Raw genomic sequence first — 24,741 nt, 5'->3', positions numbered from 1 at the left:
GTTTTTATACTTTTGCACTTAGTTCTGCTTTTGTATAATTCCAAGTTTTTTTTTTTTTCCCATTAATTTCCCACCTCTTTTCATTCAATGTTTAATATCAAGGATTTTTTATACACAACAGCTGATCACATCTCAACCAAAGTTTGACTTAAACTCGCAACCAGATTTCACTCCACCCGATCTCCAACCAGATTTCCCTCCACCCGATCTCCAGAGTTGCCAACGTTCGCCTCTCCAATCTCCAGATTTGCCATGGCCACTATGTTAGGAGAGCGTTCTTCTCTCCGATCTCCAGAGTTGCCATGGCCGCTATGTTAGGAGAATGTGTGTGTGTGTGTGTGTGTGTGTGTGTGTGTGTGTGTGTGTGTGTGTGAAACAGGTTTATGAATAATAAAGTGCTCCATGCTAGAGATTAGTTTGCTGTAGTGTGTGCATAGGGTTGCAAAATTCCGGGAATTTTCAAAGTTGGAAACTTTCCATGGGAATTAACGGGAATATATGGAAATTAACAGGAATAAACAGGAATTAATGGGAATAAACTGGGATTTTTTAATATGGCAAGTTAGTCTATAACAGGGAACTTAAATGTAGTGGACAAAACCCATCTTGCAGAATAATATTAGTTAAAACAACCTGATTTAATGCAATTTCAGTCAAATTTCTACCCTGCACATATGTCAATCCCATGCACACAGCAATCAGCATAGGCTGCTAGACATAAAGGAAACCTATGGTGCGTTCATGTGCATGGGGAAAATAAATTCCCAGTGAAAGTGTCATCTCATGTGGGAATAACTGGTGTGAAACTGGGGGAAGTTTGCAAACAGAGTTGCCCAGTTATGGGCTTGTCGTCACTTTTGTCCTCATTCAAATGGGTGTACTGTACGTTATTTTGCATAAACTATAATGGGACGATTAATCTGTCTGATTAAGCTTGACAATTTATATATAATTTACATAATCTATAAGGTTTGGTAGGGGTGGAGGGATTCTGACTGAACAAACTTATAGTCAGTCAATGTTCCAACCAATCGGATTTTGTTGTTGAGTGGCGTGGTGTTTCTTGGGCAGTTCAGTGTTTCAGTGTTGCTAGCTTAGCACGCTAGTAAACCATAGGCAGAGAATGGGATTCCCGCTAGCATGGTAGCAAGCTTTGTATGCTAAGCTAAGCGAAAATACAAACAAACAAATCATATTGCTTATTACAAAAACAAATTGTTAATGTTTGTATATGAAACAGTAGGAATTACCAAAAAATCCCAGTTAATTCCCGTGAATTCCCATAATTTTCTTTAATTCCATGAAAGTTTCCAATTTGGAATATTTCCAAAATTCCCCAGCGTAACTTCCCATGGAAAGTTTCTGGTAAGTTTCCGGAAATTTAACAGAAATTTTCCACCCCTTTTCAACCCTATGTGTGCATGTGTGGTGCCTAAAAAGGGATGTAGTGTTTGCCCCCTACCCTCTCAATCTCTCCCCATCTCTCTCTCTCTCTCTCTCTCTCTCTCTCTCTCTCTCTCTCTCTCTCTCTCTCTCCCATCTTTCTGCTCTCTCTCTCTCTCTCTCTCTCTCTCTCTCTCTCTCTCTCTCCATCTCTCTCTCTCTCTGCCTCCAGCAGTAGTAATCTGGTGCTGTGCTTCTCATTAGGCAGGGCGGGAAGCTTCATTAGCTCACTATCCTCTCTTCCTCTGCCACACACTCAGGCACACACACACACTCACTGTCTTATCTATCTCTATCCCTCTTTTATGCAATCTAGTCTAAATAGAGAGAGATGGAGAGGTGAAGAGGAAAGGAGCACATGACCTCTACTGCCCCCTCTGACAGCAGGGTCAGACAGGTGGCCACTGACAGCACAGCTACTCCTGCCACACACACACACATTCATTCTTCATTCGTACATATACTTAGGCCACACACTCACAGTGACAATGCACACTCCCTACACACCCAGATTCGCACACTCACACACACACACACACACACACACACACACACACTGCACACACACACACACACACTGCACACAGTCTTTCTATCTCAGTCACGCCAACAGAAGCATTTTAAATGAGTTAAAATGTTTTTTACTGCCTATAGAGGGATAAGGGTGGTGTTGATGGTGCTATTGAAGAGGCAGGCCAGTACGAGCCCCCCCCAAAAAAAAAACACCTGTTGAATCATGGATGAGTGTCTACTCTGCTGGCTTGAACAAGGCCTGTAGGATGATGCTCAGCTTTATTGAGACACAGACACACACACACACACACATACACACAGACAGACACACACACACACACACACAGGATCTCTGGAAGGAGTGGGATAACGCAAAGCCATAAGAGGGAAAAAAAGCAATTATCCATTTCAATGAGGCCCTCTCTTCATTTATTCCGCTCTTTCTCGGTGACAGTGAAAGTCTTTTTTTTCTCTCTTTTTCCTCTGAGGCGTTTCTGATGAAGGCAAACGGCCACGACCACAGGCGCGCGCGGCTCCTCAGAGACAGGGGGCCGAGACCCCGGCTGATTACACTGATGGATCTTAATGGCCAAACACCGCTTTGAAGATTGAAACGAGAGATGAGAGTGGGAGGAATGGGAAAAGGAGTATGTATTATGGGCGAATCTAAGCGTATGCATGCGTGATGCGTGTAGTACAATAAGCCTGAATAGAAAGGTGTGTGTGTGTGTGAGCGAGAGAGAGAGATGAAACATTATCACGTGGTGAATGTTTAATATTGTAGTGAGATTTTCCAGCAGACACTGCCAGAGCCATAGCCTGGAGATTCCAGACCCTGGTAATCTAGAAAGATTAAGGGTCTGGCCACGAATAATGTAATGGCCTAACTCAAGGGGCGGCATCAAGTGTGCATTTGAAAATCTCACTGCACGCAATTGGATAACACAATACGACCAATGTTTACTGACTGATTCCGGACTTCGACGCAATTGGATAACACTACGACTGTCATTTGTTTAGCTCGCCTCTGGCCCGCCTATATCAGATACACCGATGTGATTGGCTCCCCGTGCTGCAGGTGGCAAAAGTAACGTGCACCATTACTCACTGCCAGAGTGTCTCGCAGAGACAATTCAAATTGTGCTCTTGTGAGAACTCTGGATTTTCCAGGGTACCAGAGCCATATAATATGTGAACAATATTACACTATAGAAAGTTTTAAATTGCAGTGGCAATTTAAGTGGCCCAATGTCAAGAAAACACCAATTAACAGATGAAAGGAGACCAAGCATTATTACCCTTACAAGAGTACTAGACTTTTCATGTTCACCACTTCAAATCCATAATTGCAGTATGAAATTTTAAGAAAAACTGGAAAATCTGAGGTGCTCTAAAAACTTTTACCTGTAGTGTAGTTGTGGGTCTTCAGCAACGCGACACCCTTGCTTGCGGATTTCTGTGCTAACATTCTTAAGACTACATGCTAGAGCCTCATCACCCGCTGTAGCTGTATAGTGGATGATGCTGCAGGACCAGAGGAGCCTCCGCAGGGGTCAGTTGGAGATGTTCTAGGCTGAAGCAGAGAAGGCCCCTCAACAGTGGCACTACAGAACAGGCTGAGTCTGAGCAGATGATACTCCCTAGGCATGCTGGGATAGTGGAGGACTGTGTACTGTTATGGGGCTTGTCACCTGGTCTTAGAGTCTCTGGTTCTCTATCTCTGCTCTCCCTCCCTCCCTCCCTTTGCCACAGATCTTAATCTTTTAAATCGTTTCTCTTCCCTTTCTATCTGTCTCTAAAGTCCCCCTACACACACACACACACACACACACACACACACACACACACACAGTCAATCCTCTCTCTTCAGGAGGAGAATGTTTTCCTCTCTGGTTTACATTCCTCACACCTCCTGTCCTGCAGCCACTGAATTATCTCGGTCATAGCAGCACCGGGCCTGTTCTGCTCCCCAAAAAGGTGACTAGTGTGTGTGTGTGTGTGTGTGCTGGAGCAAGCAGAGTTGGCAGGCAGTGGAGGTGTTTGGCATGTCTTGCTCCAGTGAGACTGTAGAAACTGCTGTGAGTGTGACAACATACAGTTGCAATCAGAAGAGGAGAGTGTGACACTCTCAGTGTATACACACTGAGAGTGTGTATACACACACACACAGACACAGACGCGCGCGCACACACACACACACACACACACACACACACACACACACACACACACACGTAAACTGTCACACACACACAGACACACACGTGTCACTGCTTATTGAGTGTTACTCCAGTGTCTCTGGTCTACTCTGCTCTTCCTTCATCTCCCACAGTGGCTGACCGACAAGCACCACTGCAGCACTGAGGCCTCACGACTCTAATGCACTCAAGAGACACACACACACACGCTAACACTTAGCCATCATCTGCAAACACAGTGAATTTTTTTTATTATTTTTTTTATTTTTTTATTTGGGGGGACTTGCGCACACACAGTTAGAATGCTCATCACATACACCATGCTCTGTTTCCTTCACATAATACACTGGAAACACAAACATGCACAGTGACAAACACACAGATACATTCTCCCCCGCTCTCTCCCTCTCTCTCTGAGCTACCCTTAGGCTGTATCTGTATTAATGTTGCTGTTCTTAATGAGTTTACTGTGCTGAGCTAATTAGAAATACTGGCCGGCTAACTTGACTCATACCTCCAGATGTGTGGAAATCATTTGTCAGAGCCACTGATGCTGGGGAGGAGGGGGACAGGAGGAGAAGAGAGAGAGAGAGAGAGATAGAGAGAAGGAGAAAGAAGGAGTGAGAAGAAGAGTGGGGTGTGAGGAGAGAGGGATGGAGAGAGAGAAAATGGAAGGAAAGAGAGAGAGAGAGAGAGAGGGGGATCAGAGGGGTGTGAAGAAGAGAGGGATGGGGAGAGAGAAAATGGAAGGAAGAGAGAGAGAGAGAGAGATCAGAGGGGTGTGAGAAGAGAGGGATGGGGAGAGAGAGGGAGAGGAGGTGAGTAAAAAGAGAAGGATGAGAGGGTGAGTGTATTGGAGAGAAGGTGGCGTCTCCTTGCTAGTGTGTTCTGTTCTCTGTGATCATGTCTGAGTGGTCTGTCCGCGGGGGCTGTCTACCCTGATCAAAGAAGGCGCGTGTGTGTGTGTGTGTGTGTGTGTGTGTGTGGTGGGGCAGGAGTAGCTGTGCTGTCAGTGGCCACCTGTGACCCTGCTGTCAGAGGGGGCAGTAGAGGTCATGTGCTCCTTTCCTCTTCACCTCTCTATCACCCTCTCATCTTTTCACATCTCTTTCTCTCCTCCTTTCCTCACATACTTTTCTCTTTCTCTCTCTCTCTCTCTCTCTCCTCACATCTCTCTCTTCTCTCAGTTACTTCTCATATCTCTCTGTGCTCTCTTCATCTTTCTCTCCTCTCTTCCTCCTCTTCCTCTCATTACACTTTTTTCGACTCACCAGGAACTGACTTAGCAGCATCTTAATTAGCATCCTATGTGTTCCTCTGTTCCCTGTTTGTGTGTGTGTGTCTCCGCATGTGTCTGTGTGTGTGTGTGTGTGTCTCCGCATGTGTCTGTGTGTGTGTGTGTGTGTGTGTGTGTGTGTGCGCGTGTGTAGCCATGGTCCACTCATTAATGACATTCTCTGTGGGTGGCACAGGGGTTGAGGGGTGTGTGTGTGTGTGTGTGTGTGTGTGTGTGTGTGTGTGTGTGTGTGTGTGTGTTTTAAAGAGAGAGAGACAAAGATGCAAAGTGGTATGGCGGATCAAAGGTCTAGGCCAAACATGCGCGCTCTCTCTGCCCGCATCAATAGTTTCCATGGCAACTCTTTATCACAAGCGGGACACGGGTTTTGCATCACCATCTGTTAATTATCAGATCGCTTTTCTTTATGGCCCACACTTCCTTGTGTGGACACAGAGAGCACTTTTCTTTCTTTGCTTTGTGTGTGTGTGTGTGCGACTGTACATAAGTGGTCAGACATGTTAAGCTGTTTAACAAGGTTTTTTTGTTTGTATCTCTGAGTTCTTAATGTGTTTGCACATTCCTCTCTCTCTCTCTCTCTCTCAGGGGCGTTTCTAGACTTTCAGGACAACCTGGGCTTAGCCCGGCTGGACCGGATGTAAATGTAAAGATTAGCTGAGGATTTTTTCTATATATATACAGTACATAAAAGGTGTTATTATAGTAGAAAACAGACTACATTAGACTGCCCAAATTATTATGAGCGCCGCGAAGCGGCGGTCATATAGGTTTAGTCAGATTATTATTATTATTTTTTTTTTTTTCGCATGTCCAAATTTCTGTCAAGGATTCCCGGGACACTGTAAGACCGGGGTACACGAAACTTGGTGGGCATGTAATCCCACATGGATAGCATGGAACCATCGTTTTTTGTTTTGATCTGTAGCCCCCCTGGACTGGACCCCCGAAAGGAGGGTAGGGCAGACACAGTTTTCTGTGAATATCTCGAGAACCGTAGGGTTTAGGAGGACCATTTTGTTTTTGTATGTTGATCTCAAGGGGCCAACCCATTCCATAACCACTCATTTCATGTATAGCGCCACCTAGTTAAACACAAAAAAGTAAAAATGAGGTGTTGTAATCGCAGGTATGGGTGACCTAACATAGTCAAAACTGCACGAAATTGGAAGTGTAGGATCATTGACACCCTCTGAATGCACGCCAAGTCTTGTGAACTTTCGTTCATGGGGGGCCTTACAATAAAATGATTTATGTGTACATTTAGTGACCGACCGACACCAACAAGGATTCCGGACACTGAAAGACCAGGGTACCTAAACTTGGTGGGCATGTAACCCCACATGGATAGCATGGAACCATCATTTTTCGTTTTGATCTGTAGCCCCCGCTGGACTGGACCCCCCGAAAGGAGGGTAGGGCAGACACAGTTTTCTGTAAATATCTTGAGAACCGTAGGGCCTAGGATGACCAATTTTTTTCCGTATGTTTGCCTCCAGGGGTCATCTTAACCCATTCCATGTGCACACATGTACATAAACAGATACACACGCACACACATACATTCAAAGTAATCATACGTATGACACATACTCACACAGTAGACATATGTACGCATACATGCACAAACACAGGCACATACGCAGGCACACACACACACACACACATAAACACATAAACATGTACACGCACACATGCACACAAGAATTTCTCAGAATTATGAACAGGCAAGATGGGGGTGGGGTTGTATAAAATGAATTTTACATGTGAAATCTATGAACTAATCTTGTTGTCTAGCAGATACCAGTGAGAATTGAGTGTGGATAATGCAATTTAGTGAGACAGTTAGAATCATATGGGCCTTTCAGCGTGATTTATTTTTGTGGAAAAAATGTGCTGGACTGGACGGTGGTCATATTTTGTACCACTCTGCGATACATCTAGTTTATTATTGAATTACTAGGTACATACATGTTTAAGTGTGAGGTTGCATGTAATGTATCATTAAGCAAATGTTCTGCACCTCCTTCTGTTGATCTCCCTTCTCTTCATCACCTGACTGCTCTTTTGTTGTTTGATCTATGCCAGAGATCTACCAATATGTTTGATATTAAAATGGGATTGCACACACACACACACACACACACAGATAGAGAGAAAACAGCTACCCTTTACAAAATCATGGAATCAGATCAGTGTGTGGCAAACCAACAAAAACATACTACATTGCAGGATACAAAGAACTTTTGAGATTGCAATGTTCAGTTACAAATGCTTTGCTTATGCATAGGGCATTTGCATACATTTCAGTGGACATTTAAACACATTCCCATGGAACATGTTCATTCCCATGAAACTTGGGTTTTTTAATGCTGTTTTATGTTTGTCATCAGCTTTGTAATCACTTTGATGGTTAAATGGCTCATTACAGGGTGAATGAAAGCTGCCTCAGCCCCCTCTAGATATTTAATGGTTTATAGTTTGTCACTGTTAACCCATTTGCGCTGAATGCTGCATGACGCAACATTCTATCTCCCGCCTGATGCTGCATAGCGCAACACTGAATCTCCCGCTGGATGCTGCGTAGCGCAGCATGCTTTTTATTTCATGTTTCTAGGTGCTACAGAGGCTTAGATATTAAATTTTGGTAGACGTTGACAATTTTAGTATGTTTTCAGAAAACCCTCAGGAAATACGTTTATTTAGTCTAGAATGCCATAGGGATTCTATAGGCGTTTTTAGTAGGCATTTTAGGAGTAAATGGGTTAAAACATGTACCTTATGAAAAAATCCTACATTGCAGGCCTACTGTGTATCAAAACTGCAATTTTTTTTTTGCTATAGTGTAACATCCTCGTCTGCTCCTCAGAACATCAGTACAAATGTTCAACAACTCTCTCTCTCTCTCAAAACGAGCACTGAAATGTGTCGTGCCAATTAACCTGACCAGATGCCTTGCAGTTGCCTAATACTTGCTTAGCCTACTAATGCTGGTAAATATTGAAGTTGGTAGATTTCAGACAGAAAATACGGATTACCTATTGAATGGTGGGTGAATTTCAAACTTCATTTTGTCAGTGAAGATATTCAAGATAGTGAATGGTAGATATTCACATTTCAAAAAGTTAATTTTGACTCCTGCTTAGTGTTTACTAATGATGGCTTGCTAGCCAGCTAGCGATAGGACAGGTAAACAACACTAATAGCTGGCCTTAATGGAGTTGGTCAGACAGGACTAAGCTTATATTTCAGTTTGCAAACATGAATTCTTACCCTTTGCCTAACAGTTTCAATTGTTTTTTTGCTGGCCATGTCACGTCTGCTTTCTCAACGTAGGCTACTGCAACCTATAACGCTGAACCACCCAGTGAGTTGACAGCAGTAACGTTAGTTGAGAGCACAGATCCACTGATCTCAGACCAGACCGCGAAGCGACCCTCTGACGCTCTCCACCTACCCAGCCCAGCCCCGCCCGTTCTGCTTCTCCTTGTCAGAGTGTAGTGTTCGGGATTCCTTGTTCTAACAGGCTACGAGGGGTAGAATGCACAACGAAATAAAAAAGTTAAATAATATTTTTTTTTTGGCTACCCGGCTGAGCTCAATTCACCCCGGGCTGAAGCCCCGGCTGAAGCCCCGGCTCTCTCTCTTGCTATCTCTCTCTCTCTCTCTCTCTCTCTCTCTCTCTCTCTCTCTCTCTCTCTCTCTCTCTCTCTCTCTCTCTTGCTTTCTCTCTCACTCGCTCTCTCTTTCTGTGTGTGTGTGTATTAAAGTATCCATGTGGGTTTCTCATCATTAGCTTTACCCCTAGAGCTCCATAATAATATTACCACCATCATTTCATCCACAACCTTTTTACCGTCCCAGTGCTTGTGTTAATCTGTTTACTTTTCAACACCATCCTACGTGCACTAGTCCACTGCTCTGACCTCTCTCTGGGGAATTGCTTCTCATTTCCAACTTCGGACATCTCCACTACTCAAGTTTTTTTTTTTTCCCCCAAAGATAATTGATCACAATCTAGCTGGGTTCTATAGTTGATATAATATGATAATAGTTGATGTGTTTATGTGCAGAGGTGGCTTTTTTATGGCCAGAGAGGTGTGTGTGTGTGTGTGTGTGTGTGTGTGTGTGTGTGTGTGTGTGTGTGTGTGTGTGTGTGTGTGTGTCCCCTTGGGGATCATTAAAGTGTCTGTCTGTCTGTCTGTCTGTCCATCTCTTCTTCCCCGTACCAGTTGTGTAACTGGTAGATGGCTACCTCCATCTGTCTGTCCATCTCTTCTTCCCCGTACAGGTTGTGTAACTGGTAGATGGCTACCTCCATCTGTCTGTCCATCTCTTCTTCCCCGTACAGGTTGTGTAACTGGTAGATGGCTACCTCCATCTGTCTGTCCATCTCTTCTTCCCCGTACAGGTTGTGTAACTGGTAGATGGCTACCTCCATCTGTCTGTCCATCTCTTCTTCCCCGTACAGGTTGTGTAACTGGTAGATGGCTACCTCCATCTGTCTGTCCATCTCTTCTTCCCGTACAGGTTGTGTAACTGGTAGATGGCTACCTCCATCTGTCTGTCCATCTCTTCTTCCCCGCACAGGTTGTGTAACTGGTAGATGGCTACCTCCATCTGTCTGTCCATCTCTTCTTCCCCTCGCACAGGTTGTGTAACTGGTAGATGGCTACCTCCATCTGTCTGTCCATCTCTTCTTCCCCCGTACAGGTTGTGTAACTGGTAGATGGCTACCTCCATCTGTCTGTCCATCTCTTCTTCCCCCCGCACAGGTTGTGTAACTGGTAGATGGCTACCTCCATCTGTCTGTCCATCTCTTCTTCCCCGTACAGGTTGTGTAACTGGTAGATGGCTACCTCCATCTGTCTGTCCATCTCTTCTTCCCCGTACCAGTTGTGTAACTGGTAGATGGCTACCTCCATCTGTCTGTCCATCTCTTCTTCCCCGTACAGGTTGTGTAACTGGTAGATGGCTACCTACCTCCATCTGTCTGTCCATCTCTTCTTCCCCCTACAGGGTTGTGTAACTGGTAGATGGCTACCTCCATCTGTCTGTCCATCTCTTCTTCCCATTACAGGTTGTGTAACTGGTAGATGGCTACCTCCATCTGTCTGTCCATCTCTTCTTCCCCGTACAGGTTGTGTAACTGGTAGATGGCTACCTCCATCTGTCTGTCCATCTCTTCTTCCCCGTACAGGTTGTGTAACTGGTAGATGGCTACCTCCATCTGTCTGTCCATCTCTTCTTCCCCGTACCAGTTGTGTAACTGGTAGATGGCTACCTCCATCTGTCTGTCCATCTCTTCTTCCCCGTACCAGTTGTGTAACTGGTAGATGGCTACCTCCATCTGTCTGTCCATCTCTTCTTCCCATTACCAGTTGTGTAACTGGTAGATGGCTACCTCCATCTGTCTGTCCATCTCTTCTTCCCCGTCCAGTTGTGTAACTGGTAGATGGCTACCTCCATCTGTCTGTGATTCTCTCTGAGGCTCTTGCCTCTTTTCTTTACCAGTTAACTGTGTCCCCTTGGGGATCATTAAAGTGTCTGTCTGTCTGTCTGTCCATCTCTTCTTCCCCGTACCAGTTGTGTAACTGGTAGATGGCTACCTCCATCTGTCTGTCCATCTCTTCTTCCCCGTACCAGTTGTGTAACTGGTAGATGGCTACCTCCATCTGTCTGTCCATCTCTTCTTCCCCGTACCAGTTGTGTAACTGGTAGATGGCTACCTCCATCTGTCTGTCCATCTCTTCTTCCCCGTACCAGTTGTGTAACTGGTAGATGGCTACCTCCATCTGTCTGTGATTCTCTCTGAGGCTCTTGTCTCTTTCTCTTTTGTGTCCGTACAGACGGTGCAGTTTGTTCAGGGCATCTTCGTGGAGAAGTACGACCCCACAATAGAAGACTCGTACAGAAAGGTGAGTGGCTGGTCAAGTGGCACGGGAGAGACTCACTGGAGGCTCTTAGAAACGCATGTCTGCTTACTGAGTGTGTCTGTCTGTGTTTGACTCTGTGTGTGTGTGTGTGTGTGTGTGTGTGTATGCTTAAGATAGTAATAGTCTTGGCTGTAATGGAGATAATGTCTTTGAAGGAAAGACTGAGTGGAAGAGAGAGAGAGAGACCTGTATGTATAATTATAATAATAATAGTTATACTTCAGGTAATACATTTTATTTATGAAGCACCTTTCAAGACACCCAAGCTCGCTTCATAAATAAAAAATGTAAAATACAGACAATTCACAAAACACAAAAATAATATAGGTCATTGGCGGTCAATGTTGACTCTTGGCAACAGCCTGGTGCTCTTGAACAGTCCACCGTAGCGTAGGCTGTAATCTGTGTACTTGACTTGTGTGTGCATTCTTGTGTGCATTCTTGGGGAGAGTATCTCTGTGCATATGTGTTTGTCTGTTTATTTGACTGTGAGAGTGTGTGAGAGGGGGAACGAACGAACACACACAGGCAAATTGTTCAATTGATGAGTGCTGTGCATCAGAACAAGATAAAGGTAGTCGTTTCTGGCGTGGGCTGGTTGGGTTGTTACATTGCTTTTCACAAGCTCATCTGATGTGGTCACTGAGGGTGTCTGTCCTCGTTGCAGCCTTCTTACAGAAAGTGAACCCTGGTTAACCCATCACTTCCTGTTTCACACCCAGCTTCCTGTTAGCTTGAGTTACCTAAAGGCTGTGAGGGGAGTGGAGGACCTGCGATGGGCTGTGTGTGTGTGAGTGTGTGTGAGAGAGAGAGAGAGAGAGTGTGTGTGTGAGAGTAAAGAAACTATGGTAGAAACTGTTTTTGCACTCTTTGTGTTGCTTTTGACCTCTGCTAATGCTTCAAATGTGATATATTGCAGAATGCACCTCAGGAACTCTTAATGTTAAGGAGTTTGGTGATTACAATTTCTCTCTCTCTCTTCCTTTCTGCAGCAAGTGGAGGTGGATGGGCAGCAGTGCATGCTCGAGATCCTGGACACTGCAGGGACGGTAAGAGTTGCATTTGGTGTGTGTGTGTGTGTGTGTGTGTGTATGTGTGTGTGTGTGTGTGTGTGTGTGTCTATCTGTCGTAAACACATACAAACACAAAAACAGTCTGAGGCTAACGCCCTCTATGGCCCAAACAGTGCAAGAGGAAAGTAGGTTGGCCTGCAATTTACACTGGAGAGTCACTCACTCAGAGAGTGAATTATTTAACATTGTTTCATGGTTATGCTTTAGCAATGCATCAAATATCGCCATGCCAATAAAGCTCGCTTGAATTGAATTGAGAGAGTGAGTGGGGGTGTAAATTGAAAATAAATATATGCGAGAACAAAGGACTTGTCCAGTCCTCCAGCTTGGATGATGGAGAGACAAGAAGAGGGAGGAGTGGGAGGATGGAGAGACAAGAAGAGGGAGAATTGGGAGGATAGAGGGACAGATAGAGATGGCAAAAGAAGAGAAGACGGTATAGAGATGCTCTATGGAGAGATTGGGTAGAGATGCTCTAGACTAGATGGGATAGAGATGCTCTATGAGGTAGAGATGCACTAGACGGGGTAGAGATGCTCTATGGAGAGACTGGGTAGAGATGCTCTAGACTAGATGGGATAGAGATGCTCTATGGGGTAGAGATGCACTAGACGGGGTAGAGATGCTCTATGGAGAGACTGGGTAGAGATGCTCTAGACTAGACGGGGTAGAGATGCTCTATGGAGAGACCGGGTAGAGATGTACTAGACGGGGTAGAGATGCTCTATGGAGAAACTGAGTAGAGATGCTCTAGACTAGACGGGTTAGAGATGCACTAGACAGGGTAGAGATGCTCTAAGGAGAGAAGGGGTAAAGATGGGGTAGATGGGGTAGAGATGCACTAGACGGGGTAGAGATGCTCTATGGAGAGATGGAGACGGAGAGAGAAGAAAATTGGGAAGTTATGGTAGTAAAGGACATAACAGGATGGGATTGTTTCCCTTTTTTTGTGTGTGTGTGTGTGTGAGAGAGAGAGAGACTTCCTCATGGGGGCGGCGGCAGCTCTCCAGTTTCACACTCCTCTGTTTTATCTTAGCTGAGTTGTGTGACAGATGGTGTGTGTGTGTGTGTGTGTAAGAGAAGGAGACTGTTGTCCTTGGGTTATGGACTCGGTAATGTCTTGACCGGTGAGAGCCAAGTCAAGATGACTAAAGCGCTCTCCACACGGGGTGGGAGGCCGACACAGGGGAACGCGTCTCCTAGTGACACCCAATCCAAACACAGGCCTCTCAGAACCCCCACTTCCCCACACCACCACCACCCAAACTTCAAAGGACTCCAGGAAATTGAAATGGCCACAGCGGGGGGAAAGGGAGCACACCTGCAACACCCCCCCACACACACACACACACACACACACACACACACACTGGGAAAAACATGGCTAGCCAGTCTCATTTGGGTTCAGGAGGAGATGACGGGCCCTGGATTTAGCCGGGATGTAATTGCCGTCTAGCTCACTGTTTATGGTGTGCTTCCATATAGAGTAGTCAACCCCAGCATTAGATTTCCACTGTTGCAATGAGCAAGTTCAGCCACCCACAGTTTTATCTGTCCGACTATGCTCTGACTCAGCCGCCTCCACACACACACACACACACACACACACACACACACACACATTGAGGGATGCACAGTGACCATTAGCTCAGCCTTCTTTGATTGACCTCCTTTTGTGTGTGTATGGACTATGTATAGAGACCCACACAGCCCATCTGTCATATAATGGCAAAGGAGGATAGATGTGTGTGTGTGTGTGTGTGTGTGTGTGTGTGTGTGTGTTGGCGCGTTTGCTCAGGTACCTCATTATCTACACTGTGTCAACCCTTCTCCATCACCGTAGAAAACATCTGTGCTGGCGACACTAACTCCTGTCTGTCTGTGTCTGTCTGTGTGTGTGTGTGTGTGTGTGTATGGGATGGTCAGATAGCCCTGATTCTTTCTCTCCGATTACTGATTAATGGGTTGAGCAGGAGGCTGTGTGTGTTCAGAGGATAGGAGTAAATAACAGCCTGACTCAACGTCCCTCACTCGGTAGAGCTGCTGTGATGGAACACACACACACACACAAAACACATTCACTGATACAGACAGGCACACCCATTCACATAGGTACAAACACAGTCATAAACATACACACGCACAAACACCCTTACATGCTTACATTTCAGACAAGCACATATGTGTTAACAAACCCAGTTGCCTCTCGTTACCTGCTGGAGTCATTGGGACATCCATCTGTTTGTGATGTATTGCAAATCCTCATTAAAATAACTTCCTCTCCTCTCCTCCTCTCCTCTCCTCCTCTCCTCTCCTCTCCTCTCCTCTCCTCTCCTCTCCTCTCCTCTCCTCTCCTCTCCTCTTCTCTCCTTTCCTCTCCTCTCCTTTCCTCTCCTCTCCTCCCCTCTCCTCTCCTCCCTCATTTTCTGTCTGTGTCTTTCACAGGAACAATTCACAGCCATGAGGGATCTTTACATGAAGAATGGCCAGGGCTTTGCGCTAGTCTACTCCATAACAGCACAGTCTACGTTCAACGACCTGCAGGACCTCCGAGAACAGATCTTACGAGTCAAAGACACCGACGATGTGAGGACGCATACATAGAGCATGCATGCATATGTACACACACACACACACACACACACACACATACATTCATAGGCATAGAAAGATAATGCACCTGAGTTATGCAAACTTGAGTCTCACTGAGTGTGAGTGTGTTTGTGTGTGGGTGGGAGTGTGTTTGTGTGTGGGTGGGAGTGTGTTTGTGTGTGGGTGGGAGTGTGTGTGTGTGTGTGTATTTGTGGTTTGGAATACACTGACACATTAATCATAAAATTGCTAGTCTTAAACCCACCATTTGTCGCTTGGGCCATTAACGTTAGCCTCGTTCAAGCACCCCTTCTCTGACACACGATACTGATTAATGTTGCTGCTCATCTTTGATTACTGCAGTGAAATCTGCATCAGACTTTACAAATGAGTCTGTGATGCACTGATAAAGAGAGCATGAAAAAATTGGGTCTGTGTGTGTGTGTTGGGTGTGAGTTTCAAAGTTCTTTGTGTGTTTCTGCTATACGCTAAAGCAGCACAATCTCCACACACACACTGTGTATTTTTTTCTTGGACAGAGCAAATAAGGTCGCTTACTCTTACAACATGAGTGATGAAAAATTAATTTTGTTGTAGTGGAGTTACATATATGCATGCTGTGGTCAAACGCCTCATACACACACACACACATACACACACACACACACAAAGTCTCACACACAGACAGCATATAGGTCAGATCATTACATCATAAAGTAAATGTTAAGACCACAGAAACCACACAGCCTGCTGTAACTTATTAATGAGCTATCTATAACCTCTTTGTGTCTGGTTGTATTTATGTGTGTGTGTGTGTGTGTGTGTGTGTCCAGGTGCCGATGATCCTGGTGGGCAACAAGAACCTGGCCCGCCTGGAGGACTGAGCGGGTGGTGGGGAAGTCCAGCAGGGCAGAACCTGGCCACACACACACACACGCATCGTGGAACAGCTACACACACACACACACACACACACACACAAATATGCTTACACATGCCTCACATAGGCACTCATCCTCCGCCACCCCAAACACATCCAAGATTATTTATTCGTCAATGTCAATGAGGTGAATGCTTACACACACACACACACACACACACACACACACACACACACACACACACACACACACACACACACACACACACACACACACACACACACACACACACACACACACACAAATATGCTCATACACACACATACACACACACACACACACACACACACACACACACACACACACACACACACACACACAAATATGCTCACATACACATGCACTCACATAGGCACTCATCCACTCACACCCAAACACATACACATAGTTGTGCTAGGCATTTATTCCAAGATTGATGTCAATGAGGTGAATGCTTACACACACACACACACACACACAGACATACACATACATCTCAGTGACACACTCACAATGACAGTCTCCGCTCATCACACACACACACACACACACACACACACACAAGCACACATTTAGCGCACACACAGTTATTCTAAGATTAGTGTCAGCAATGTGAGTGGTGACATGTACACACAAGTATTCCCACCAATGCACACACACATTCCTTACACACATGTAGTCACTTATCAAGCATTTAACACCTTAACTCATAAGCAGCCACATCCAACACACACATATACACACACACACTCCAAGTTTGTTATTGTTCGTGTGTTGATGCGTGTCAGCTTCTCGTGACAGCGGTGATAAGAAATGGCCCCCGAAGACTCATTAGCACATGATGCTCGCTCTGTTTGTCTCTCTCTCTCTCTCCCTCTCTCCCTCTCTCTCTCTCTCTCTCTCTCTCTCTGTCACACACATACAAGCACACACTCCCATATACCCAGTCATGCCCCTTGTAAATAGTGTGATGTGAAAGGTTCATGTCAGCGTCATCCAGAGACATCCCCCAGATGCTGCCTGAGACACACACACACACACACACACACACACACACACACACACACACACACACACACACACACAAGTTCACATAGAGTTGCCTATGACCCACCAACAAAACTCTCCGTAACACGCTACCGACATGGCACACACAATGTCTTTCTTTAATACTGAATTAAAGAAAGACACCATGTTTGTGCACTGCACACATACACACACACACACACACACACACACACACACACACAGAGCACCATTATTTTTCATGAGTCAGAGTCAACACGTTTAAAACAGTGTCTCTTATTAGCACACCATCAGCAGACACACAACAAGACTTTTTTTCCTCACATAAGACACTTACTCATAAACAAACAGCCTCTCTCTTTCATTCTCACACACATTCTCCCTCACTCACACACACATCATCCTTGGCAAAGTAACACTTCTACTTTTTCCTCACATACACACTCTCTCTCTCTCACACACCACACACACACACACAGAGGCTCTGTGTGGGCTGTTGGCTCATTAGCCGGAGTATACTGAATGGATCAGCATAGATTAGATCCTAGCCGTACTGCTGTCTATCTGAGAAGAGAACAGAGCTCGGGGATGGGGAATGTTTGCTCTGTTTACTTCTTCATTAAATCTTTGAGCTCTTGGCCTTTGCTGGTAAGGATGAATCCAGACACTACTCAAAGCTTCAGAGCAAACACTCTCTCTCTCTCTCTCTCACTCACTCACTCACTCACTCACTACACACACACACACACACACACACACACACACACACACACACACACACACACACACACACACGTTTAATCACACTTTGCTTCAAGACACCTAACTACCTTACAATTAACTCAGGGTTACAGATTGTTTTATACTAATCTGTCTGAATCAAGCCAATAGTGTACTCCCACCATTTAGCATAACTTTGCCATAATGGAATCCTACTCCTCATCTTATTGTTCTCCATTGTACTCCAGGGCCATAATGTTGATGATAAAAATGGTCTTACATCATTGACTTAGACAGTCACTCACCAGGAGGGCCCCAGCTTCCGCAATATAAGACCATACTTACCAGAGGGATCTGTTCCCTGCCGAAGAGCCCTCTTGCCTGAAACGAGATCCGCCTGCTGCCTCGTAACATGGCTATGGCATGGCTTTTTAGGCTGCGTTAAGAAGGGATTCTTTATCATTCAAAATCTTGTAAAGCTTTCAGAGCTTAAGATGTTTGTGTTACGGTACTCCAGCTACCCCCCCAGTCTACCCCACCTACCACCCCTCATTTTAGCCTCCCTCTGTGGTGGGCTGGGGCTGGGAAACTCAATCCTCATCGTCGAGCGCACTAAGGGGCATGGCTCTCCTGCAGGGAAATCGAATACCAGGTTTAGGGTTTCAGAGATAACAACATGTTACACTCTCAAATTATGCATTTGGCGAACGCCGTCTCTCTCGTTGAAGACGCGTGATCACAGTTGGTCATCGAGGCTCAGAGGCTTCACGTCACGTGACACATCCACTGGCACGAGTTGGACGGCCAAGACAGGAAACGAACCACTGTAATGTTGCCAGGTGGAGAGCTTTGCCCTCCATAGTCTCCCCCCTGCCAGCTTTGCCCTCCATAGTCTCCCCCCTAATCTGATTGATCTATTGGTTTAATCATTGTAATTATCCTCTTTCTGCAATGACAGAAGACGGTAGGCAGAGACCATTGATTACAGTTGGGGGGAGGGGGGGTTGCCAAGGCGTTCTTTATGCATTCTCGGATTCTCGGTGGGAGTTCTTGTCCAGATAAGAGGATAAATTAAGTCAGCTGCACTGCACTGGAGTTTGAGCGCTGTGTTTCTTTGAATGCTGACATCTGCAGGTCTGACTGTAAACTTGGCTACAGTGCGGCCCAAGTCACATCAGCTTATTCATTCTGTGATGGCGCCGGATCCAAGAATACTCGCTGCTGTTCTGAATTCGACATCATTTGTCCGTGTCTTATGCGGAGCAAGTGTTTGCGTAACCAGTGGCAACCAGTCCGCTGATGCATAGGCCTGGACCGAGGCTCTGTCTGCCCTTCTCTCCGATGTTAACCAACGTTGCAATTGCTGTGCAGATATTCTTTGTGCTCCCTCAGCTGTTTCCTGGTAGTAGGTGCACCCGATATAGCCAAGGAATAAAAAGGGTGAATAACAGCCTCGAAAGAAACATCAATATCAAATATCTAACTGGATGTGTCCCAGAGCAGCTGAGAGGCAGAGAGAGGAAGCAGATGCCTTTGGATGTGTTCTGGATCTCTCACAGTGGTCGGTAAGCAGATGCTGTTTGGCCTGAAGAGGTAGGGTGGGAGGATGTCCCGCTAAGATAAGCCGACTGAGTTGGCAATTATCAACTCCACCGGGCTTGTCCTGAAAAACCTCCACCGCTCCAACCCTCCAGTAATGTTAACTGGTACAGCCTACAATCTGACAACATTCTCATTAAGCAAGCAGACCGCACCTAACAAAAAGTAACTTCCAAGTCTGCTGAGAGACAGAGATAGGGCTTAGCTCGCACTCGGCCTCAACGCAGAAGCAATCAGCTGAATTTCCTCGACGCACCAGACTGAAACAAGCGGTGCGTGTCAACTCCGCTTAGTCTCCCCCTCCGTCTGCAAATGCAGTGCGAAATGAACAATCATCGCTCATCTGCCTGAAACTGAGACATCAAGCTTAATGTGAGTTAGCATCGCTAGTCCCCTGTCATTCAGAGCCTTTGCGCACATAAAGTAAGAGTGTTTGTGTGTGTGTGTGTGTGTGGGGGTCCTTCTTTGTAGCTAAGTGCTTGGTGATGTGGTCCCGGCGTGTCCCGTAGGGTCGGCCAGCATCTGTGAGAGGCTGGCGGCCGTCAGCAGACGGAGCAGCGATTTGTCTTGGCCTCTCATGTCTGCCCCAGGGGCCCGTCGCTCTGTCAGGAGGAGAGACGTGGCGTGCCAGTCAGTCTGTCTGAGCTTATTTATACACACACACACACGTATCCTCATTCAGACATGCAGGCGCACATACAATATACTGCACACACACACACACACACACACACACACACACACACACACACACACGTATCCACGTATCCTCATTCAGACATGCAGGCGCACATACAATATACTGCACACACACACACACACACACAGCTGAAATGTTCCATGCCCTGAGTGGGCTGTCTCATATTAGATACGCACTTGGGGTGGTGGTGCTTGTAACTTGTGATGACATGCATGTCTGAGGCTCTTGGACATCCACTCAGAGAACACTTTCCAACACCTCAATCTCAGAGTATACTTTCCAACACCTCAAACTCTTCATGCAGAATGGCTTTGCCTTGTAGTCATATCCCACCTAATATTAACAAGCAGAAGTCACTTGTTCTCACAGCACCGGGGTTTCTCCCAGCATTGTATTGTTTGTGTGGTAGAGAGGGCAGGAGTTGCATAGTTTTTGCATAGTTTCTAATATTCTTATGTCTTTGAGAGGAGTATAGTATTAAAGTAGTATTTGTTGGAGATGGAGAGCAAGTATTTTGAGATGGAGTGTTGAACTAAAGTAGGTTTTTGCCTGTCTCATGTCTCCCTCTCATGTCTCTGTCCACAGATCTTCTATGACCTGGTTCGGCAAATCAACAGGAAAACCCCAGTGCCCGGGAAGGCGCGCAAAAAGTCCAACTGCCAGTTGCTCTAATACACAGCTGTCCCGCCGCTCTGAGCCAGGTGGGCAGGGGGGCGGGGTCACGGTTGAAGAGTCACAAACGAAATCAAATTTTAAAAAAAAGTGAATGGAGTGTGCAAATCTGTGAGGCTGTAGGGAAATTAGTGAACCTAAGGATGTTAAAAAGGGGAAATCACACCCATGTGTTTTGTATTTGTTTTGGGTGCCATATGTCTGTTTGTGGCAGAAGAACGGGCATCACTCATAACAACCTAAGTTCTTGTTCCATGTGGTGCGGTTCCCTTACATTTCAGTTTGAGAGCACTGTGAGAGCTGATTGGTTAAGTCACCTTTGGGTTTGTCTCTGATTCTCAGGTCTGATTTGCTGCTGTCTAGCAGTGCCAGCATTCCGACGTTACTAAAAAAGCCCCTAACATCTGATGGACTCTCCTGTGTGCCGATGCCCCTTTAACCAACCAACCAACCAACCAACCAACCAAGAACCAACGGACTCAAAAAACTACAGTTCCATGTCAGTTTTTGCACATAGATAAACAGCATCCCTTTCCAGTATCGCGCGAGAGATTTTTACTTATAAATATATATATTCTAACTGTATGCAACTGAAATGAGGAAAACAAAACAATTATGTGGATACCTAAATAAGTCATGAAATAGATTAAAAAAAAAAATGAATTCAAACAATCGAGATCCAACAACAGTGTTACTGCTCAATACAGACAAGCCGTTGCAAATGATTTAAGAGAACGCAAACGGTGTCTTAACCAGACTCTGCACGTTGCCATGGCAAGTACAATGATGCGATCGATCTGAGCACCACTATTTTAGCCAGAAAAGAGAATAAGTCCAAAGAGCGCCTATATAGCCCATGTCATACCGCAATCTTTGCTCCTTTGGTTTCTTTTTGTAACTTTTTTTGGTGTCGTTTTTTTGTTCCTCAACATTATTTTTTCCTCTCTTTCATTTTTGTTATTTTTTTTATGTTATTAGATTTTGCCTACCAAGATGCTATGTTGCAACGCCTATCAATATGAGTTTTATCTTTAAAAAAAAAAACCCTGTGGATACAATACCGTGATATATGTGTAAAAAGTATAAAAAATATAATATGATTTTTTTTTTTTCTGTCACCATCATATTGTCTCTAGCCTAAAGATGTTGCCTTCAGATATGTGTTTTTTTTTTCTTTCTTTCTGATGAATCCAACTAAATAGAAGAAAAAATCGAATCCATCTTTTACTTCATGCCTGGGTTTCTTTGTCGTGTTTACGAAGATGTTTGTACAGTGGGGGTTTTTCCACGAGGGATCGGTCTCTGGGGACATGGCATTTCAATGCAAACAGGGCCACAGACTCGGTCATCGCATGGTCCTTCCAGGGCGAGCCCTCATTGGCTCTTGCAAACAAATGGTCCATTTCCCCCTAGTTTTAGACTCCCACATCTACAACAGGAAGTATATATTTTAAAACAAGGGTTTTTAATAGTAAATAAAAAAGAACAAAATGTCATCATGTGACATCATTTCCCTTACTTCTGTTGCTAGATTCTCACCCCCCCACCCCCCCCACCCCCCACCCATTTGCCTGCTACTGCAGCTCTTGTAAACTAGGATATGAAAACCAAATACTGGATCCTGTCCGTAAAGAAAAAAAAAACTTGCCTGTTAGTGACTGTTTCACCCTGTGTAATATTTGGTTTGACCAGTTTTCCTGTTGGCTGAGTTTCTGTGTGGGGTTGTGTAGTGATGGTGGGGGAGGGAAAGGGGGAGGACATGTGTTTTCAGGGCACTGAGGGGAATAAAATAATTAAAAAAAGAAAAGAAAAAATAAACTATCATGGAGTAATCAAACTCGGAGGGAATTGAAGAGGGAACTGCGTCATCTCAACTCCCCTCTCCTCTCTGTCCTGTTAAAACAAAATGATTTTGTTGCTTTTGTGTGCATTAACAAAGGAAAACAAGAAGAAAAAGGAAGAACAATTCCGAACAGCCTCTTTAACATTGAGATGGTGTTCAAAGGTCTTGTCTCTACAGAGCTCCAGTATTTGAAATGCAACATCTGCTTCTGTGGGTGGGTGGGAGTCAGGGTGGCAGGGGGAGGGATCTAAAGGGACGGGTAGCCAAATGTAAACTAAAAAGCCTTAATTAAAAGTGGTGCAATTTTGTATAACAGCATCTGTAGTTCAATAAATTGGATTGCCATGCAAGGGCTTGCGAGAAAGCCGATCCACCACTTGAATGTTTTGTGTATTGTTTCAACCGTTCTGCCAGTCCAATAAATAAAACAAAAATGTTGGTTTAATAATGTTTGCGCTTACAGAAAGCTTTTTTTCGGTGGGGTGGGTGGGGGGATGGGCCGCAGGGTTGATAAGAGATGGCACCCCTGAGGGGTATTCCAAGTACGTGGTTTAGTGACAAACCTGTGTTATGTTAACTAAGAGTAAGTAGTAAACCTACAACAAGAGCCCTCTTGTGTTTCCTCACGGATCAGCCCTTCCACCTCTCTTCTCATTCTCACCTCTTCTGGTTGCAGTTAGACAAATGAGACATCCTCGATGACGCCGAACTTTGAACAATTTCTGGGGCACGAGCTGGAGGACCGAGGAGAGAAACGGCATGCAAATAGATTTTGGGAGGCAGCCCATGTCAGTAGTCTGCACCCCATGTCCGTAGTCTGCAGCCCATGTCAGTACTTTGCACTAGAACTCTGTTCTGTAGCCCTCTGTTGGGGAGTATTCCAAGTACGTGGTCTAGTGATAAACCTGGGTATGTTAACTAAGAGTAAGTAGGAAACCTCCTACAACAAGAGCCCTATGACGTTTTTTTTGTTAGGAGAATGAAGCCATACAGCTCTTTAGGAGGTTTACCTCTTACTTACCCAGGTTTGTCACTAAACCACGTACTTGGAATACCCCCCCTGTGCCTGCATATGGAATAAAGAGTGTGTTTGTTATGGTGGTCATGTAGCCAGCGGTGAGCGATACTGCTCTGTAATGACACGTGGGCACTGAAGGTCCAGCAGGCATGTGCCCCCACACAACAAGCAGGAGCTGCAGACCAGCCTGGGGAATGCAGAAGAACAAGTTCAGACGAGGCACACGGCGAGCCGCCTGAAGTCAGCTGTCACAGACATACACACACACGCGTGTTGAGCTCTTACAAGCATGTTATGTTGTCTCTTATGGATGTTCAGTGATATGGCACTGATTTGTTCTTTGGCACCCTGACATTGCCAAACATAACACAGACACACACATACCAGCTCTGAGAAACTTTCATCCCACTCATCCTGGAACAGGAAGCGGCACTCTCACCTCCAGGAAGGGCAAGCCGGAGGAAGAGCCTAAGGTCAGCCATATGGCCTCCTTGTTTCAGTAATGTCCGACAGGCACAGTCACACCATGACTAGGGGGTGGTCCACAGAGCCACTCACCCACCCCTACGAAAAAAGTCTTCAATAGCAATTAACCTTGAAAACAGCTGTGGAACAGTCACATAAACATTGTCAAGGTGATTGAGCTAGTTTTAAATGAGCTCTATGCCCTTAGCATAACTCTTGGGTGTGCCATGCAGAGAAAATATATTCAGAGTTGAACCCTTAATGTGTAGCCTGAGTCTGTTGGGTTGTGTGGAATTCCTTACTTTCATGGATTCATGGGTTGTTCAAAAAGTTTAATCTGGATCAGAATGATCCGGATTTGGAAATCCCATGTTTTACAATGCAGGATCAGGTAATCCATGTTTCTTTTATGCCTGTTTCTCAAAGCAATTGAGGAGTGGATCCACCTGATCCAGATACAACCTTTTCAGGATTACAAAATCCGGATTACCTGTGTTTCTAAATGGAGCTGTATATCTAGCCTAGTGGCTATGTAAGGAACAACAGTTAGAATTGGTGGCCTGAGGTAGCTTTGATTGTGTTATCTAAAGAGCCCAAAATCACCACAATAAAACAATACAAACACCCCCTTCCATTATCAGACCCTTCATCTTATCCAAATTATGACAAATAAATAAATACAAACGATTTGTATCCTATTACTGTAGAATTTTGTGCCTGAAATCATCC

The 24,741-nt window shown here is 45.2% G+C and overlaps 1 long non-coding RNA gene and 1 pseudogene across 1 annotated transcript; both read left to right on the top strand.

Moving 5' to 3' along the window:
- LOC125288966 overlaps window positions 1-16,993 on the top strand; it is a 34,202-nt pseudogene extending 17,209 nt beyond the window's left edge.
- A 2,820-nt stretch (window positions 16,994-19,813) lies between these two features.
- Window positions 19,814-22,979, top strand: LOC125288381. The gene is made up of 2 exons (XR_007192482.1): window positions 19,814-20,715; window positions 21,029-22,979. It is a non-coding gene; the product is annotated as an uncharacterized LOC125288381 (long non-coding RNA).
- Window positions 22,980-24,741: the final 1,762 nt, after the last annotated feature.

Source organism: Alosa alosa, chromosome 23 (genome assembly GCF_017589495.1).
Source record: "Alosa alosa isolate M-15738 ecotype Scorff River chromosome 23, AALO_Geno_1.1, whole genome shotgun sequence".
Classification (NCBI taxonomy): Eukaryota; Metazoa; Chordata; class Actinopteri; order Clupeiformes; family Clupeidae; genus Alosa; species Alosa alosa.
This window is presented reverse-complemented; position numbering and strand designations above follow the sequence as displayed.